This window comes from Musca autumnalis, unplaced genomic scaffold (assembly GCF_047663935.1).
Source record: "Musca autumnalis isolate F117 unplaced genomic scaffold, ASM4766393v1 scaffold_1, whole genome shotgun sequence".
NCBI lineage: Eukaryota > Metazoa > Arthropoda > Insecta > Diptera > Muscidae > Musca > Musca autumnalis.
In genome coordinates this window covers 262,400,232-262,413,202 of record NW_027411644.1, presented here as the reverse complement: position 1 = coordinate 262,413,202, position 12,971 = coordinate 262,400,232, and the positions used below count along the sequence as shown (strand labels likewise).

Sequence of the window (12,971 nt, the reverse complement as noted above, 5' to 3'; positions counted from 1 at the left end):
ACACGCAGAGCTATAGCTTTGGCTCTTAAGTTTGTCATTCTGTTTGTAATAGGCTGTTTATATTATAGCATTTTGCCGGGTTAGCCTTCTTTATGAGGATTTATTTGAAGTATACGCAATTGAATTGACATTTGAAACCTAGTGGGTTTATTAAATCCGGTTATATGTATATAATCGATCAGGCCCCATAGAACGATTTTGGGAATATGTAAGGTCTTTGAAAAATTATCGGCCCGGCCGAACTTAACGCAGTTTTCATTTGTTTACTTTCCTTCTTAGGAGATTTTCTCAGATTTATTGTTCAGAAATTGTTAAACAATGAAGTGAAAACCTACAACTAACAATAGCTCTTACTTAGCAAAGACTTCGATCCTGCGTTTCGCGTCGAGTTTGCTGCCCCATCCTTTGACGTGCACAGTCGCTTTGGCCAGGCCAAGGATCTCATCTTTCCTCACTGGCTTTAATTCTGATTCATTTGTATTTGAAATTTTGCTTATTATCTCCCGGAGAACGGAAAAGTTTGTATTCTGACTCAAGCTCACTGCTGACTATTTCTACGCCCGCACCGTATAAGTTGTCCAACAACTTTTAAACCATTTCCAGACCTTCTATTGGTGACGATTAATGCATTACACAGTTCGCCACTGCATTACCTTTTGCTACTTCGGCGTAAGTTTGTGGCACGCGGAATCAATCATACCAAACGTCACATTTTGTTTGCAACAAAACAAGGCATAATGCTTGGTTTACATTTACGAAATCCACTTGATTTCAACTGTCAATTCTTTTGTGTATAGGCCAAATGAAAATTCATCTGAAATCCATTGGATTTCATTTGACGCTTAAGCAATGGAATTTACAGTTGAAATCGAGTGGATTTCGTAACTGTAAACCAAGCATAACTTTGAATTGTTTGTTTACCTTTTGTATGTGATTTTATTTACAATAATATACCCCGGTTACACTTAAACGGATTAACTCAGTGGGTATGGATTTCAAATGTCAATTCCATAGCACAAACGTCAAATAAATCCTCTCGAAGTGGGTTAACGCGGCAAAAAACTCTAGTGTAACCGCACTAATAGATGTTGACAACTAAAATGACGATCAGATGTTTTCGGCGCTATGTCTTGTAAGATTTTTTTCAGAGAGTAAGAAAGATGTTTCTCTTTCACACCGAAATAGAGAAGAAAGTAAAAAGACAGCATTTAGTAAGCTTTAGCAAGGTAATGTTAGAGTTGGTTTACATTTACGAAATCCATTAGATTTTTAACTGTCAATTCCATTGGTTAAACGTCAAATGAAATCCAATGGATTTCAGATGTGATTTCATTTGACGTTTGAGCTATGGAATTGACAGTTGAAATCGAGTGGATTTCGTAAATGTAAACCTAGCATTAGGCAATTGTCAGTTTGTGGGTGAGAGAGGGTGTTGAGAGGCAAAGGGTTACCATATACCTCACCTCTCTCTCCATCAAACTGACAATTGCCGCAATTAAACTCGCCTAATGTAAATTGGGACTAATTTTTACTACTATAACATTTTTCCTTTATGTTATCGTACAGAATAGCAAAACTAAGTAGATTCTTGCAGTTCTGGAACATACCATAAAATTGATTCACAAGGTTGTTAATATCGAAATTTTGTCCGTCGTTTCAAGACTTTTGAGTAAAATTATTTGCTCAAAATTTGTTGTTACTGTTGTTACTAACAAATTGTTACTGGATGCTGTTCGTTTACTCTACAGTACTGCCGGCCATACACTATGGGCATGCAGGACAGCAACCGATGAACCCTTGTGTACGTGTGTGATTGAATAGTGTGTGGCATTCCTTCAATCCATATTCCAAAAATTATGAATTTTCCTCCAGAACTCGATTTTGGGTTGAAGTTTTCCATTTTTTTTAATATCCTCACAAATAATTGGTTTGTCTTATTACGTACTGAACTTTACTGAACATTTTTTCTTCAGTAAAGTTTTGACAATTGTATAATTGAAATGTTGCTAAACATTACTGAAGAAACAATGTTCAGTAAAGTTCAGTACGTAAAAGGATATTTGTTGTTTTCAAAAATTGTTTGTTGGTTACTTGGAAAATAAACAAAATTCATCGTATTGAAAGAGGTTCATTTACAAAATCAAAACTACTTATTTTGATTTCAATCCTGCTTAAAATACTCACACATATGTACATTGACAAAAACTTCAAAATTGCCAGTACTATTAAAAATGCTGTCGTGCATGCCCACAGTGTATGGGATACTTACAATGCAAAAGGCCTACGTCGATTACAAGAAGTTGCTGGACTTGTACAAATTGTTGAGTAAACGAACAAACCTAATATGATAAAATTGATCACATGGGATGTGAGTTTAATTTCCTACTGGGACATTTTGCCCAAACAAAGAATAACCACTGTCACAATGGAATTATCGTATCGTCGTACAAGAGTACCACTCATTGTCTCTCATTATGCTATTACTTCGGCCAAATGTGCGCCATGGAATTATGGAAAGACATGCAGCGGTCAGTTTCATAAAAACCGTGTCGGAGGTGTGATGTTGCCAGAAGCATTGTAAAATAAGTTAACGATCGAATAAAAAAAACAAACGCACAAAAAAATTAAATAAAAAACGGAAAAGCGCAAATTGAATTTTGGCACCTTTGTGTACCGTTGTTGTTGGTTGTCATATTACAAAATTATTAATAATAAAAATAAAAACAAAAAATAACTGTAATAATGATGAATACAAGTTAAAGTGTGTGCAAAAACGTGTATCCAAATTTTAAACATTTAATTCAAAATTACATTAATTTGTAAATAACTTAATCAAAATTAAGTAACTTTGAAATAAAAAATTGTAAATAATTTTTTGCAAAGGTGATAATTTGAATAATTTACATATCTGATAAAAGCTTGTGATGAGTTATTTAGCAAAACAAAAACAGATCTATGAAATCCGATGATAATCTAATTTAGAGTACCAATAAAGAAAGTGCTATCTTATTTTACATAAAGAAAATCCACTATATAGTAAGAGTGATAGAGAAAGAAAAAAAAGAAAGTCATCAACAATTGTTTGGTGGATTAATAATGTTCTATCCTCACCCACAGCTTCCCATTGGCGTTTGAATTATATACGTTTTCCACTATGTTGCTGTGTATGTCGCACAGTTTGTGTAAATGTTTGAATAAATTGATGAATAACGTGTGATAAAAGTTCGTTCGTTTGACATCACTTTTCATTCATTCTGATGACCAGCTGAATGTGGCTCAATGTTCTATTCTCTCTCTAAATCGCTCGGTTGTTGTTGTGGGTGCAAATAATTGAATCAACGAAAGTGTCGCAAAGATTCTCGCTCTGATTTGAATAAAACTACAAATAAATCCACATTTTTTTATTTAATAAATTTATTTCTACAAATAGTGGCTGTGATTCGGAAAGTACACAATGAAAACTAGCGAATAGTTCATACGACGATTACAATAACAAAAGTGGGTGATAAATAAGATAACTAAAAATATTATTGCCGAGAAGTTCAAGTCTCAATGGTGATGTGGATTTATTAAATATAATAAAAAGGAAAACGCATAAAATAAAGATTTTCAAAGAATAAATAATTTCGAATCGTAAATAAAAAGATAAAAAAAAACTGTTGTGAAATACCTAATTAATGTGAGTTAAAAATTTAATATAATAAATGAATTTATAGTTGTAAGAAATTATTTCGTACCAAGAGAAAACGATTAAATGTACAGTATACAAAGTTCATATTCGTACACCCCTCAAAACGGAATAAAATTGTTATTTATTAAACATTTTTATGCAAATATGAAACAAGTGATGGGAATTACAATGAAGAAGAAAGATTATAAAATATCAAAACAAATTTTCAATTTATTCTGTCATTTAGGTATAGATGGCGCAGGTATAGATGGCGAATTCGTACACCTAGAAACACTACATATTTGTGATATTTAAAGATTTTTTGAGCGAAATTCTAATATTTTTTTCCATTTGTCTTTTAGAATGCTCGTTCTGTAGAAAAATTAAAAAATAACGATATTTTGACATGACCATCCAATTGTACCACCATTGTAGAAAACTATTCTTCCGCTATTTGATTTTCTCTCTGTTCGTTCTTCAGCCCAATTTGCATCCGCGTATCCAATGAGACCTTGTTCTTTTTCCTGGTTGCTTAGTAATAGTTTCATAGTTGCGGTTATTTTCAAATATTTTAAAACTTTGCATTGGGTCCAATCTTCCAAAGTAGGTTGAGAAACCTTTTGTGCCAATATACTTACGGCTGCCGAAATATCTGGTCTTGTGTTAACAGATATGTATGTATAAAAGATGCCCTATAAGCTTTCAGTATTTAGTATTTGTTTCTAAAAGCTTTGAATTGCCTCCTCTTTTCCATAACTTATGTCCATTGGGGTACTTGCTGGCTTTGAGTTACTTAGACCATATTCATCCACAACTCTTTCAATATAATTCATCTGACAAAGTTAAAAATTTCCGGATTTATCTTTCGATACCTCAATTCCTAGATAGTGTTTTATTTCGCCCATATTTGTAATAGGGAAACGACTCTGCAACAATGATGTTACATGTTTGACTTGTTCATTAGTATTACACGCAACTATAATATCATCTACGTATACTAGTACGTAACAAACTTTTCCTTTTACAATTCCAGAATATAAACACAAATCATTCATACTCTGTGTAAGACCCAATTCTTTAAGGACTTCATGCAAAACCGAATTCCAAGTTCTAGCTGCTTGTTTCAACCCATATATACTTTTCTTCAGAAAACATACCAATTCCTCGTTTTAATTGTTAATCCAGGTGGTTGTTGCATGTATATTTTTTTGGTTAGCTTGCCGTTTAAGAAAGCTGTCTTGACATCCAAATGATTAACAATGAGATTTTCCTTCCCTGCGATAGACAGTAAAATTCTGAAGGAAGTATGAGTCGTAACTGGAGCAAAAACCTCATCATAATCATCACCGTACTTTTGGGAGAAACCTTGAGCCACTAGCCGAGCTTTGAAACGACAGATATCACCATTTTCATTTTGTTTCAATTTGTAAATCCATTTACATCCTATAGCCGATCGTCCTTCTGGAAGAGTCGCAAGTTCCCAATTTCTTCTTGCCTAATTTCCCAATTTCTTCTTGCATAGCTTGTAACCACTGTACCTTTTCTTCGCTTTCAATGTCTTCTTTATATGTTTTTGGTTCCTTAATCTCGTTGACTGACCAAATTTCATCAACAAATCTTTTTGGTCCTATACCTTTGTTGGGTCTGGATAACGTTCTCATAGCCTTTTCATTTGTTTCCACATTTGATATTTCATCTATTAATCTTCTTGGCGGTATTCCTTTATTAACTCTAGATGAATTCTTTACTTCATGTCCACCTGTCTCCACATTGTGCTGTGTCACGGGCGTTTCGTAGAATGTATTGTCTGCACTTCAGTTATTGATACCTTCTGGCGTTTCTGAGAGTGTACTGTTCTCACTTGAATTATTGATTGCACTTTCATTCAAGAAACTTGAATCAGATTTCTCCTCCTCAATCAATAATTGATTATTGAACTGCTTTTTATTGGAACTTAAAGAAACAAATACATACTTCGTCTGCTTCAAACTTTACGATATCTGTTAAAATTACATCTCTACCAATAGTTACCTTATTACTTGAGGGATTATAACATCGAAATGCCTTTGATTTACAATCATTTCAGTGGCCTTTTCGCCTTTTCTCGTCTGGGATATGGGAATAACACTTTGAACCAAAGAGATGAAAATTTTCCAAATTAGACTTTAAACCATACCACAATTCAAATGGTGTTAAATTCGTTGTTCTGGTGAAAACCCGATTCTGAATATAATTGGCCTTTGAAATCGCCTCTCCCCAGAAGGTATTCGTCAATTGTGCTTCAATTAACAGACACCTAGCCATTTCCATCAACGTTCTGTTTTCCGTTTGGCCTTGCCATTTTGTTGAGGAGAATACGGAGCTGTAAGTTTATGTTCTATTCCTTCAGATTTCAAGAAAACTTGAAAACTTTTCCCAATATATTGGCCTCTTCTGTCTGAACGTATTTTCTTAGGACTACGATCGAAATTTGTTCTACAAAACATCACAAAATCCTTAAACGTTTGCTCCACTTCTGACTTTCGCGATATCAGCCTTATTGCAGTAAACCCAGAATAATCATCAATAAAGGTTACTACATACCGCTTTCCAGATGGTGTGACTGTTTGCATAGGCCCACGAACATCACATCCAAAGTAGCTGATGATTTTGATAACGACTCTTTTGGGAATGGAAGTCTTGTTAACTTGCCCTTCACACATGTTTCACATACTTCTTTGATTCCACATTCAGCCAATTTGAGATTTTCCGCTAAATTGCACTTAAACATTTTCCTTATGGCCTCCGGATTACGATGGCCTAGTTTTCGGTGCCATTGGTGTATACAATCTCATTGTGCTGCAATACCGCATTCACCATGTCCGGTTGACTCAAAATTTACCTATCGCCATCAATATTTGCTAATCCGATATTTGTAACTCCAACATTGATACAACACTTATTTGTCTTAAAAGATATTTCATACCCGTCCTTAGTAAGTTGTCTCACGGAAAGTATGTTACCAACCAGCGACGGAGCATATAGCACTTTTTTGACCTTCAATGTATGTTCATTGCCAAATTCATCTATTGCCTTTATTTCACCTGATCCAATGCCTTTAATAGACACACAATCGCCATTTGCCAACTCAATTCAACTCTTGCAATTTTCATCCAAATTATTATTATTCGCTTACAGCATGGCGAGTTGCTCCTGAATCCACCAACCATGTAAATTTCTTGTTCTTTCCAAATTTAAATAAAAATTCCTCCGGCATATTTTCGGTATTTCCTATTTCTTGTTTCCATTCCTGGCACTGCCTTGCTTATTCTTCCAGCTTTGGCACTTTATGCAGTTTTCTCTACATGTATCTTATAGTGACTATATGACCTCACGTCTGTAGAGGAAAACCATCAAAAAAGCTGTACTAAAACGCCTGTTAGACTAAGAAATTATACTACGATTTAAACTGTCAATCCCATACAATATACGTCAAATAAAATCCAGTGGATTTAGAACTATTTGACGTATATACTATGGAATTGACATTTGAAATCGAGTGGATTTATAAGTCTACACGTACTATAATTGATTTAAGAATTTTAAAACCGGCTGTAAAAAAAATGCTATGCAAAATTTGATTCAAAACGATAGGCTTTAAAACATCTCACTGATGGAGGAGGTATGCTCTTATACTAATAAAAAAAAACAAGGCACCTGGGAAAGATAGATAGATAGATAGATAGATAGAATTTTTAATTCATCTGTGACACAGTGATTTTGATTGTTATCTAGAAGATGCATATTCCCAATCCAAACGATCTTACCAACTATAGCGGAATAGCATTTATGAATTGCATAATGAAGCTTTGATGGGAATGAAAGCCGAGTACCAAGGAGGCTTCCAAAAAGTGTATTCGATGGTAGATAACGTATTTAACTTAATATCAATAGTAAGTTTGAAGTTAAATAAATACAAGAAAGTATACACCTGTTTTTGTCGATTTCAAGACGGCCTTTGATCAGTGTTCGAAAATAAACACTATAATATCGTACCGTACCGTTCTGTACCGTACCAAGGTGGATAGGTACACTACGATAGTGTACCGCTCCGGAACACAAACACTAAAAAATATTTTAGTGATACTGTACCGGAACACAACGATAATCGTAGTGTACCGCATGCCGGAGCACTAAAAATCGTAGTGCTCCGACTGCGGAGGACTAAAAATCGTAGTGTTCCGACTGCGGAGCACTACAAATTTTAGTGTTCCGACTGCCGGAGCACTAAAAATCGTAGTGCTCCGACTGCGGAGCACTAAAAATTTTAGTGCTCCGACTGCGGAGCTCTAAAAATGTTAGTGTTCCGACTACCGGATCACTAAAAATCATAGTGCACCACTTGTTGGAACACTAAAAAATAATAAAGGTATTATGTTTTCTTAGGAAAATGAAATATTTGGTTAAATTTGATTAATAAAAATTAAGATAAAATGTTACATCCATATATGTTTGGTTTGGTTTTTGGACAATGGAGCACTAAAAATCGTAGTGTTCGTCTGCGGAACACTAAAAATCGTAGTGTTCCGACTGTGGGAGCACTAAAAATCGTAGTGTTCCTACTGTCGGAACACTAAAAATCTTAGCGTTCCACGAGATAATGGTCTGTTTATTATGTGTTTATTAAATATTTTATGTTTTTAGAATAAATAAATATTTATTTATTTATTATTTAATAAATTATTTATTAAATTATTATTTAATAAATAAAAATTAGAAGAAAATGCGTAAAACATCTGATTTAATTTTTAGACAATGGAGCACTTAAAATCGTAGTGTTCGACTGTGGAGCACTAAAAATCGTAGTGTTCATACTGCCGGAACACTAAAAATTTTAGTGTTCCGTCTGCCGGATCACTAAAAATCGTAGTGTAACGTGTTGGAACACTAAAAATAACAAAGGAATTATGTTTTCTTAGGAAAATGAAATATTTGGTTAAATTTGATTAATAAAAATTAAGATAAAATGATACATGGATGTAGTTGTTTTGGTTTTTGGACAATGGAGCACTAAAAATCGTAGTGTTCGACTGCAAAACATTAAACATCGTAGTGTTCCGACTGTCGGAACACTAAAATTTTTAGTGCTCCGGCAGTCGGAACACTACGATTTTTAGTGATCCGCAGCCGAACACTACGATTTTATTTTTCCATTGTTTCGATTTTTAGAGATCCGGCATTCGGAACACTACGATTTTTAGTGATCTGCCAGTCGGAACACTACGATTTTTAGTGCTCCGCAGCCGAACACTACGATTTTTATTGATCCATTCTCCAAAACTCAAATCAGACGTTTTTCACGTGTTCTATTATAGTTTATTTCTTAATTTGTATTTATTAAAAAAAAATTTATAAAATATTTAATTTTCCTCACCAATCATAATAAACTCCTTTGTGGTATTTTCTATGTATCCACAGTCAGAACACTACAATTTTTAGTGCGCCATTGTACAAGAACCGAATTAAAGTTTGTCATATTTTCTACTTAAGTTCCCAACGTTATTAATTAATATGTATACATACATGGATTTAACAGGTGTATCTGTGTTTTTATGTCTTAATTTGTACTTATCTCAAAAATTATAAATATTGAATTTTCCTCCCAAATCATAATAAACTCGTGTGTGGTACATTATCATTACGTTATTTTTTAGTGTTCCGACATGTGGTACACTACGATTTTTAGTGCTCCGGCTGCGGAGCACTACGATTTTTAGTGTTCCGACTGCGGTACCCAACGTTTTTAGTGTACCAAAATGTGGTACACTACGTTTATCGTTGTGCTCCGGAACAGTATCACTAAAATATTTTTTAGTGTTTGTGTTCCGGAACACTAACGCTAAAAATATTTTAGTGATACTGTACTCGGAGCGGTACACTATGTTAGTGTACTGTTTATTTTCGAACTCTGCCTTTGATAGAGATGCTCAGAGTCTTCTTATTTACAAACTACATGATGCTGGACTATCTAACAAAATGCTGTATTTCATAGAAATAGTTTACCTGAATATTTTTTCGGCATTTTGGACAGGACAAAAGCTTTCTGTTTATTCTGAAACAAAATCTGGCTAAAAGCAAGGCTGGCTGCACGGTTCTCTGGTGGTGGTCCATATATTGATGAAATAAATATAGGATTGCTGAAGTATGCTGACGATATAATGATTGTGGCTGATAATCCACATAAATTGTAGCAAATGATAGATGAACTTGATCTTTATAGTGACAAATAGGTAATGAAAATACATCAAACCAAGGCATATTTATATAAGGTAAATGCATGAATTACAACAACTAACAAATTTACAAATGCTCTGTTCCAGAACCTGCAAGAAGCTACTATTTTTTACTACGATAACATTTTTTCCTTTATGTTATCGAAAAAATAGTAAAAATTAGTAGTTTCTTGCAGTACTGGAACAGACCAAAAAACAACATTGTTGTTATCGAAAATTAATTGTCAAAGAAAATATTGAATAATGGGGTCGTTCCAAAAATTGGTTTAGGAAAAACATAAATACATTTTGAAAATCCTCTAATAATTTGAAATTTGAATCAAAATGTAAATGTAAAGCATTCAGAACTCTCGTAGGTAATTTTTATTACACGTTTAGGATGAAAAGCAGTATTTTATGGTAGCAAATTTCGAAGTTTCTTTCAAATTTCATGAGTAGACCCTATTACATTTTAAAAACTAATGCTCTGCTCCAGACCCTGCAAGAAGCTACTACTTTTTACTACGATAACATTTTTTCCCTTTATGTTATCGAAAAAAGTTGTAAAAATTAGTAGATTCTTGCAGTACTGGAACAGATCATAAATTTACAAAAAAAGTAAGAATACAGCTGATTGTCACTTCTACCTTGTATAAAGATGCCTTGCATCAAACTGTCAGAAGTCATGGCCTTTCAAAAAGGGTGTCGATTAACGACAAACGATAACATGTTTTATAAGCCCTAAACACATCCAACGTCATTCCAAACAGAGCTATGAGTCACAAGTATGTGGAAATCATCAATATACATATAGTTGATGACGTAGAGGAATTTTATAGACTTTTCATCGAAGGTATCCTCAAGTTACCAGATAACCAACATAACTATATCTTAGCATTGGAAAAAGGTTATTTACAACTATACACTTCAACTGAAATATGTATATGGCGAAGTTGTTCTTTGAACTCAACAGTCAAACGCTTCCACATATCCTGGCAACAAAAACCCTTACTCCTATAATAAGAGAACACTGGGAGCATGATACCATCCCAGATGCCCTAGAATATGCAATAAATGGCCTTTTGTCAACCATCATTCCACAGTAAATATCCCCATTATTCGTAAAGAAAAAACAGGATTCATTCAAGGAAGATCATTGTGCGTTGAATATTAAAGGAATTCCCCTAAAAAATAATACACCTGTCTCGTGATTTATACAATTGTCTAAAAAGCAGAGTTCGTTATAAAGTACATGAGAATGAACCTGCTCTGGCGTAAAACGTGTGTCTCGTCACCGACATTGTTTTTACTCCTTTTGGACTGCTTTCTGCAGCATACAAATGTTGATGCGACATATGGTATCCGATGCGACATCGATAGCACAGTTGACATCTGTTTGTTTGCTCAAGCCCTCTTAAATAGCACCAACAAGGTGGAACTAGAAAAAACTCAAATAAAACCAAGTGAATTGGCACTTACAACAACACTGCTGGAGAACAGACAATCGAGGATCCTAAGAAGATACAACGGACTGTATAAATAAAGTCCGTTATGCCTTTCCCCTCCCTGTACAGAATATGGTGTGCAAACAACATCTTAATATGTGTATTACGTCACATATACTATAGAATGTGAATGCCCGCTCTCCTATTTGAATGCCTTTCATATTATTTTTTTCTTTGTGATCTTCAATTGTATTATCAGTCACCAAGTACTGACAATCCCCAAAGAAAAACGTGGAATATTCGTAACATATCTAATTGAGAATTTCTTTATATAGGTATATGCCTACTGTCATTTCTTTAGCTACAATTTCATTTCAATTGATTCGATTCAATTCAATCTTGGATTATATAAAAAAATTAGCAGGAGAGGAGGAAATACGTTGGCTGGCTGACGGTGCAGTAGAATTGAAAATATAGATTATTTTAGATGATGATGGGTGGATGCTGAGTGTGATTTGTAGGCAAATAAAAGTGAACTTTACCTTGATTTATGATGGAGATTATTAATGTGTATAAATGGAAACATATTTTATGAGAAGAAAATGTGTTCTATTCATAGATTTTTAAGGAGTCTTGAAGGCTTCCAAAGTTGAACTTGTCGTGATTTAATCGTATGAAAAAGTAAACAAAAATGTTGACAGTTTGAAGAACTTTAAATCAAAATATTGTTGTTGTTGTAGTTACTGGTTCACCTAATTTATTGCATACTTAGGTGGCCGTAGTTGTAAAAAAACAATAGGAGCAGCGAGCACTGCCTGCTGTACAAATTACAAAAGGATCAGAGAGCCGGTCTAAACTGCAATTTTGCACTAAAAATTTTGAAAGTTTGTGTCGAACGTACCGAAGGTGTGGTGGGCCGATATAGTCCATATTCACACATTATTTTAGTGCATGGACTGGATAATTTTTGAGATCGATTGCTCCATTCGATCCATCCTCGAATTTGTTCTAAGTTTAGACAAGATGTTACGAAAGGCAAAGGTTGGGCTGTCCTTAATGGAAAATTGTGAACTTTTGTGAGGAAGAACTCCAAGATGTTGTTCGAAATGGACACTTTTCGAAAAGTTATGAAATTTTCTGTTTGAGGTAACCGAAGAAGTGGATTAATAAGTCCATATTCGAAAAAATATTACGCTGCGCAATGTTTGGACCAAATCGTTTACTCTTTTTGAGGTTCATTGTGCGAACCATTTTAGATTAATTATTTGAACTTTTGTGGAGGAGATATCCGAAGAAGTGGCCCATGTTCGAACTTGGTCTTAGTTAGGGCAAAATATTGATCCATTCCGAAAGAATTCTGTCTTAGGTGGCCGTAGCTGTAAATACCACTTTAAGGTAATTGTCTGAGAAATTAGTATGGACTTGTTACCGCACTGCCTGTTGTACAAATTACAAAAGGATCAGAGAGCTGGTCTTAACCGCACTTTTGCACTAAAAATTTTGAAATTTTGTGTGAAACGTACATTAAGGTGTGGACCGATCTAGCCCATATTCACACATTATTTGTGTCAGAGAAATATTAGGATGTCCAAAGCATGGACTGGC

At 34.3% G+C, this 12,971-nt stretch overlaps 1 protein-coding gene across 3 annotated transcripts in view; it reads left to right on the top strand.

Moving 5' to 3' along the window:
- The window catches only part of CDase (neutral ceramidase), a 46,532-nt gene that overhangs the window by 11,185 nt on the left and 22,376 nt on the right, over positions 1-12,971 (top strand). The window contains exons 1-2 of one of the 3 annotated variants that reach the window (XM_073961019.1): positions 2,532-2,883; positions 3,431-3,679. The exons of 1 other annotated variant lie outside the window; for it this stretch is intronic. The gene's annotated coding sequence lies outside the window, so the exon portion shown is untranslated. Of the gene's footprint in view, positions 1-2,531; positions 2,884-3,430; positions 3,680-12,971 lie in introns of those variants that run through there. One more of the 3 variants, XM_073961020.1, reaches the window with a different exon arrangement.